We start from the raw sequence: 7,179 nt of genomic DNA on the forward strand, positions 1-7,179 counted from the left end.
CAAAAGTGTCTTGTGAGACAATTTGAAAGCAGTTTAATGTTCAGAAAGGGAAGACCACCTGACCCCTAGAAGTTGGAACCCTCTAAGATCATTCAAGATGAGCACCCAAAAATCGAGAAATAAAAAATCACACGTCACTTTTGAAATCCTTGGCTAATCTGTCCCTTGATATACTGTCAGGATCCAGTCACCAAAAAATCAAAACAACACTTTCTATGGATGGAGGAGGAGTGTGAATTAATACTTCCACTTGCCACTATGTAATAATGAAAAGCTATTTTCTGGTTATTATACTCTTATATGAAATGCAGAATCAACTGTTATAATGCATAGTGCTGGCTAGGATGATAATGTGAGACCAGTGTCACTATGTCTATTTATGGCATTTGTGGTGACAGAGGTTGTAGTTTAGAGATGCTCACTTACCTAAACTACAGAAGGTGGGTATTGGGAGATGGTGTCTCAGTCAAAGTAGCTAGTCAGAGAAACCAAAGGACTTCAGAGACTTGTCTATAGCTCCACAAATAACATTTGCGTATGCCTGTGCTTATTGAACCCAGTAATCACTACATGGCATCAGGAGTGGTGAGTGAGAAAGAACTTGAAAGAAGATCCAAACTGAAAGTAAGAAAGGCAATGTGACCACATGAAAGGACAAGGGTCACTGTAAGTGATTTTCATACAGAGTTATAGTCAAACGAAAAGGACTGTTAGGGCCATGTTATATGTTATACCACGAACTGCACAAATGTTGCTCATTGTTATTTCTAGCTTAAGTCTGGAGCAATCACACTTCAGGCCAGCAGTGATCTGGAGGTTTGAAAGGTAAGAATCCCCACCGCCATCCCTGCTCCTGCCCCACTCCCTCTAAGATATCCTCAGTTCCTCCTCACACCCTAGGCTCCCCCTCTGCCCCTTGGGGTTCCCCCAGCACTCTCCCCCCACTCCCAGGGCTCCACCCCAGCTTCCCCTGCTTATTTGTGGCTGCCTGACCTGTCTGTCCTAGTGAAGCAGGCAGAGAAGGGTTAATCTGCCTGCCCGGCCTCTGCTGCCAGGATGCTGCTCTTCTCTAGGTTGAGCCAGCCCACAGAGCATCAGCAATGGGGGTGGCAGCTGAGCAGGAAGGTTAACACTTCCCTGCCTGTTCCCTGCAGGACAGACAGTGTGGGCAGCTACAGGTAAGCAGCAGGGGGGGCAGTAAGCAGGGATATGGGATGCTGTGGAGGGCTGGCGGGGGGGGGGGGGGCAGTGGGCCCAATCCAGGCAGAAGAAGAAGGGGAACAGGTGGGGTGTTTACACCAAGGGTGACTGGTGCCTCCTGTGTCGGGGGGAGGGGGGGGCATGTGCCTCCCCAGTGGCCAGTAAGTGACCGGTGTGGGGGGAGGTCCCCCCGTGGCTGATCACGCTGACCAGGAAGCATGAGCAGGGCACCCAGAAGTGCCACTGGTTCTTCCAGAAGTGCCAGAGGCACTTCTCCTGGCACCCCCACTTCCCGGCTGGCACTCACGGGGGGGCACCAGTGCTCCCACCTCTCCCCCCTGCCCATCACCTAAGTGGAGAGCGTTGGATGTCAGGGGGTGCATCAGCACTCCCAGGGGTTGTACATGCACCCCTGTGCACCTCCTATGCGTTGCCACTGGTTTACACTAAAGTGTAGCTTAGAGTGGCTGCACCTTAGGGTAACACAAGCTAGGTAACATGGATCAGAGATACTCCTGTCCTAGAATGCAGTAACTTTGAGCTGCATAATTAATGCTTTAAACTAGTTTTAGGTGTTCACGTGCAGACAGTTCAGGTGTAAAGAGCTCCAGAAGCTTCCCAAAATTACTTTTTAACAAGGCTGTTAGTGAAGTAAGTTTTGCAATGTCCACCTGCCTCTCTGATACCAGTCAATATAGCAGAGAACTGGAGGGCTGTCAGACAAAAGTCTGGGTGGTACCTAACAGCTACAGAGGCAGGAGAGAAAAATGACAAAGTGAAATCTTCAATCTTCTTGCAAGTTGTGTGGGAGAAAATTGCATGTTGGAAGGGAGGAAGCACTGGCTGTTTGTGTGACCTTTACATTCCAAAGAAGGTCAAAATACAAAATTAAGTAAAATGGGCTGCTTGTACACTCCATGGGGGTTTAATTTGGTTTATTTCTCCCTAAGTTGAAACGGTGGATTTTTAAAAACACTGCTTCAATTTAGGGAGAATTAAACTGAACTAAATCTCCATGGTGTGTACACAATGGTGGGGGGGGCCAATCTTTACCTGCCTTTTTGGGGGTGGGGGAGGGATTGGGAAGGCAAGCTGCTGGGAGGCCATGCGGTCCCTGAGCTGTGTGGGGACCCCCCAGGAGGCACCTGCCCACTGGCACCTGGCCCTGGTGGTCCCAGGGAGCGCCACAGCTGCGGAGGGAATCACTGTCTTCCCCACAGCCACTGTAGGAAGCACCAGGGCCCCACACAGATCAGGCAGGCAGGCAGGCTCTGGGTAGAAAAAAAAAAAAAGACCAGGCTCACCACTTTTTTTTCTTCAATGGAGCCTGCCCGCATGGGCTGCTGCCAGGTTGCACAGCCCCTGTGCTGTGCAGGGCCCACCAAGCCCTGCGCACATTGGCTTCCTGCACCCTGTGCACTGTTGTACTTTGTTAGGTAGCAAACTAAAACACCTCAGAGGTGTTTTATCTTGCCACATACCAAAGTCATTTCAAGCGGAATACACCGCCGAGCGTGCAAACAGTAATGCCATTAAAACAGAATATGCCGACGAACGTGCATGCAAAAGAGCACTGAAGCCACTTTAAAAGGCCAATTTTGTGGCGTGTAAAATGCTCCATACAGTCCAGACCTGAGAAGTACTGCCTGCCAAAAAAGAATGAGACTCTTGGAAAAACAGATTTTTTTGTGTGTGCAAATAAACAACAGCATGAAATGTATGTCACTATATTACTGAACTGAAAAGACTGAGTAAGAATTGTGCTTTTGGGAACTTGATAAAATCTCTGATTAGAGATCAGATTATATGTGGCAGACACTGTGTTACAAGAAAGGCTCTTGCACAAGGGAGACTTTCCCTTTGAAAAGACTGTTCAGAGCAGCAGAGCTGTTGAAGCCCAGGCTGTACCACTGAATGCACCAAAAGGAGTTGGCTATGCAGAAAGCATGAAAGAATATGGCCAGAAGAAGCTACTTCCCAGGGTGGAATTTCATGCCTCCTCACAGGGTGTGTCTACACGAGATGCTTTACTGCACTGTAGATGAATCTACTGTGTAGTAAAGTGTCACCATCTACACATGTGTAGCATTTCCTGCACAGCATATTCATCTACTGCACAGTTGCCTACTACCTGTAAATGCAGGTAATAGATTAACCACCCAGTAGCACACATGTAGACTGCTGACAGGGAGCAAATTGCTCCCAATCAGCCCAGACAGCAAGAGGCAGGGACACTGCCCTTCCCCTGGGCAGCTTCTTCCCAGGTCCATGCCCCAGTCAGCAGATAAGGGTATGGGACTGGGAAAACATCGCCTCCCCCAGCTAATGCCCTCCCCTATCTGCTGTTAAAATTGAGGTTTCTAAAATTGAGACCACAAGCAAGTCCAACAGATATCAAAATAACTGGCTATGCAGAACAAATATACCAGTGAAAGGGAGATGCAATGTTAGCAAACAGTATAAAAGTATAAAAAGAAGATACATAAACTCCCATTCATTGTGGTTCCTAGACAGGTGAGCAATTCTTAGAAAGGAATTTTGGGTGTGGCCACTTGTGTAAAACTGAACCTAGTTAAGTGTTTGATTGCAGTATAAGATGACACAACATTCATGCTTCCTAGTGATCCTCTTGGCCTTCACAGATTAAATCTAGAATGACTTTTTAGGAAGAAACCAGCTGTTCCGGGACACAAGAAGCAACCATGTCCTTATGGGAGGAAATGTACCTATGGGCACAAATGTAAATACTATCGTGCAGAAAGAAGAAACCAGCCTCAGCAGTATGCAGCCAATGGACTCTGTGCAATGTAAAGGAATACATCTGCCAAAAGTGTAAGTCAGCTGGATCCTAATATAAAGAAGCAAGGCTTAGAGAAAAAGGCTTCCCACCAAAAAAAAATCAAACCGGACCTGATCCTTCATCAGCCTGAGAAGAAAGTGAAACTTGAAAGACTCTCAGAGGCTTGTTAAAAGAGCTGCAGAAAAGCAGGAATAGAGAAGTGGGTTGTAAAGACATACTGCAGAGTGTAATGCTAGCAACCTCTCTTCACTATATGAGTATTCATGGATTTTTGTGCTCATTGATTTTTGTAACTTTTATTAAGAGGGAAGATGTGATTATAGAGGTTGTAATTTGCAGAAACACCCTTACCTAAACTACCAAGGGCAGAAAGTGGGAAATGGTCCCTCAGTTAAAGTAGTTAGAAAACCCAAGGGACTGCAGAAGCTTGTGTACAGCTCCACAAATAAAGTTTATTATTAGTTCTCATTCATGTACATCTGTGCTGGTTGAACCTGATGAACACTACAGCATTCTCAGTAGAGATGTGATAGTATTAAAACACTTGATGTTTGCAATTCTGAGTAAGTACCTCAAAATATTCACTATACAGTAATTATTTTCAGAAGTGGCTGTTCCTTTAGAAGTGATGGCACAGCCTGGTGACTTGCTCGGTGCTGTCATGCTGCGGTACTCTAGAACAGGGGGAGGTTTTAGTCTGGGGATTGTGAGCAGCAGTCAGGAAGGTTGTGACCTCCTTGCATTTCCTGTTGAATAGGAAGGTGGCATGGAATCGGGTTTTGTTGCAACGTGGCAACCAGAGCAGGACCAGAACGCAGGGCTGGTCTGTGGGGCCAGACAAGTTTGACACACATGATTTTGTCCTTTTTCACTGCCTATGTAATACTCACATGCACTTGGATTGTGTATGGCAAAGTGTGTGCCTTTGGTTGGGGTGTGTGTGTGTTTTATATGGGCCCCTGTTGCTCTGACCGTGTGTTCTGCACATGGAAAGCTGGGGCCTTGTATCTGGGCAAAATATGTAAAATCATCTGGTCTGATTGGCCAGGGGGAGCAAAGCCGTTTCAGGCAGATTGGTTAGGAGAGCACTCCCTGGCTGGACAAGGCCAGGGTGATGTCATGCAGGGGGATATAAGGTGAGCCAGGCTGGTTTGGGGTGGAGGAGAAGCTGCTAGGAGCTGCTGAAGAGTGAAGTCTCCTCCAAGCAAGAAGGAATTTGCAGATAGTGAAAAGGGAAACTCAGGCAAAGGAGAGAAGTGGGGGGGGGGAGGGGGAGAATTGCCCCAGTCTCTGGGAACCCCTCTCTCCTCCTTTTCTCCCCCCTTTTCTGAGGTTTTAAGGGATTAATACCAGGGAAGAGGGTAGACCTTGGGTTGGCTGGCTAGGAATTAGGCCTAGCAATTTTAAACAGAGTTGAAATTTGGGTTATTCTAATCCTGCCAGCTTTAGGCAGGGGTTGAGGTTTGCAACTTTCTACTCCCAGTGGAACTGTGGACCTACGCTAGCTGCAGCAGGATGTATGCATGCTGGCTGGAGCTGCAGTCACCCCTCCCACCCCCACTCCACACACAAAGACAACCTCTCCGTAGAAGCAAAGATCGGTGCTCTACCACTTCTCCAGGAGCAACAGAGCCCGGTGCAATGCAGAAAAAAGGACCCATGCTCTCGAGCAGCTCCCCATGGTGCAGTGAACCCAAGGAGCAGCTCACAGGGCTCTCCAGCATTGGCCCCCTTCTCCAGCTCATTGCTGAAGGGCAGGTATAGGGGTGCAGTTCCCCAGAACTACCCATTGAGGAGCCCCAAGTCCCAGAGTGCCTGGGTATGGGTGAAGCCTTCCCCAAGAGGGTGCCACCTATAGACTTTGCTTTATAGTTAATAGTGTTTTAAAATTACATTTAGTGTTTTGTTTTGTTTTTATTCTTTGTAATAAATTTGGCTTTTTGTGTTTATACAGATTGCAAGGAGGGGGTTTTGTTTATATGAGACATCTCTCTCAGCAAATTTAGTGTTCTCTGATTTCTGGGTGGAGCTTGAGCCACTGGTATAATTTATGGGGCACCCCAAAATGTGAACCCGACCTTTCTTGCTGACATTGGTGCCCAGCAGAAGGGTTACCCCTATATGCTTTCCTCTTGCTTTTGAGGCATCCTGGAAACTCCTTGTTTTACCACATTGGTTTCTTTCCATTCTTCTTGTGCTCCCATTGTGTCAGAATAGTTTCTTGTTGGGTTGCCAGTAGTGTGCCCTTTGGACGTTTCCCTTGTTTTAAGGCATCCAACTGTGGGCTGAGCAGTGGGATGTTAATGGGCCACCAAGCAAAAATCAGAATATGTCCCACTGGAAAAACATTTTAGATGTGCCTTCAATCACCCTGCTCATTTAAGATACGATTCTAGTCCATTCTTCTTGCTCCCTAGAGGCTATTCCTCACCCCCCACTACTTTGTTGGTGCCCTTTGATGGATCCCTTTCTCCTCAATGCTTTACCTTCCCTGGTTGCTGTCTTCTTGATTCTTCCCTTTACCAAGGCAGATTCTTTGTCCTCTTCTAATCTGGTAATGCTTGCCTCCTTTCCTCACCCTGCTTTCCCTGATTTATTCCCCATTCTACTCATCCTCCGCCATTCCCTCTTGGGGCCAGTGTAGTGGGAGGCATCACCAGACTGACAGGCTTGAAAAGAAGTTGCCACCATATATGTATTTTCCTGTGACTGAGACAAAGTTGATTGTTTCATCCCTAGTGCCATTCCAATGGCTGAATGCAGCAGAGACTGCTAAGGATGCAAGGAGGAAAGTCATTAGTAAAGCTGGTCAAGAATTTCCCAGCTGAATATTTTTCTATTCATCAATAAAATTCCAGTGGAAACCAGGCAAGTTTCAAAACTTGTGAAGTTTCCTGTCAGCTCTTGCACCTTGCTCCACAGCCTCACCAGGGCTGACAGGGAGCCAAAAACCTGGGAGCTCCAACTTTCAAGGTCACTGCTTACCAGCCCCCCCCCCCCCCCCCCCCGGATCGTACATTTTCTTGTAAAACAAAGCATTCCTTTTCCCACTCAGCTCCAGTCATAGCAGCCCAGATGTAGGAATTTTAAGAAAGAAAATCCTTCCCCTTTCTCACTGTCTTCTGTTCTCCCCACAGCTCTCCTTTCTCTTTCATCTCCCTGGCTCTTTCTTTGCAAAC

General features: G+C 47.2%; 1 long non-coding RNA gene across 1 annotated transcript; it reads left to right on the forward strand.

Annotated features, from left to right (window-relative positions):
* Nucleotides 1–1,095: 1,095 nt before the first annotated feature.
* LOC109284366 (uncharacterized) lies at nt 1,096–4,468 on the forward strand. Its single transcript, XR_002091804.2, has 2 exons — nt 1,096–1,178; nt 3,867–4,468. It is a non-coding gene; the product is annotated as an uncharacterized LOC109284366 (long non-coding RNA).
* The last annotated feature ends 2,711 nt before the right edge of the window (nt 4,469–7,179 follow it).

Source organism: Alligator mississippiensis, chromosome 1, assembly GCF_030867095.1.
Source record: "Alligator mississippiensis isolate rAllMis1 chromosome 1, rAllMis1, whole genome shotgun sequence".
NCBI lineage: Eukaryota > Metazoa > Chordata > Crocodylia > Alligatoridae > Alligator > Alligator mississippiensis.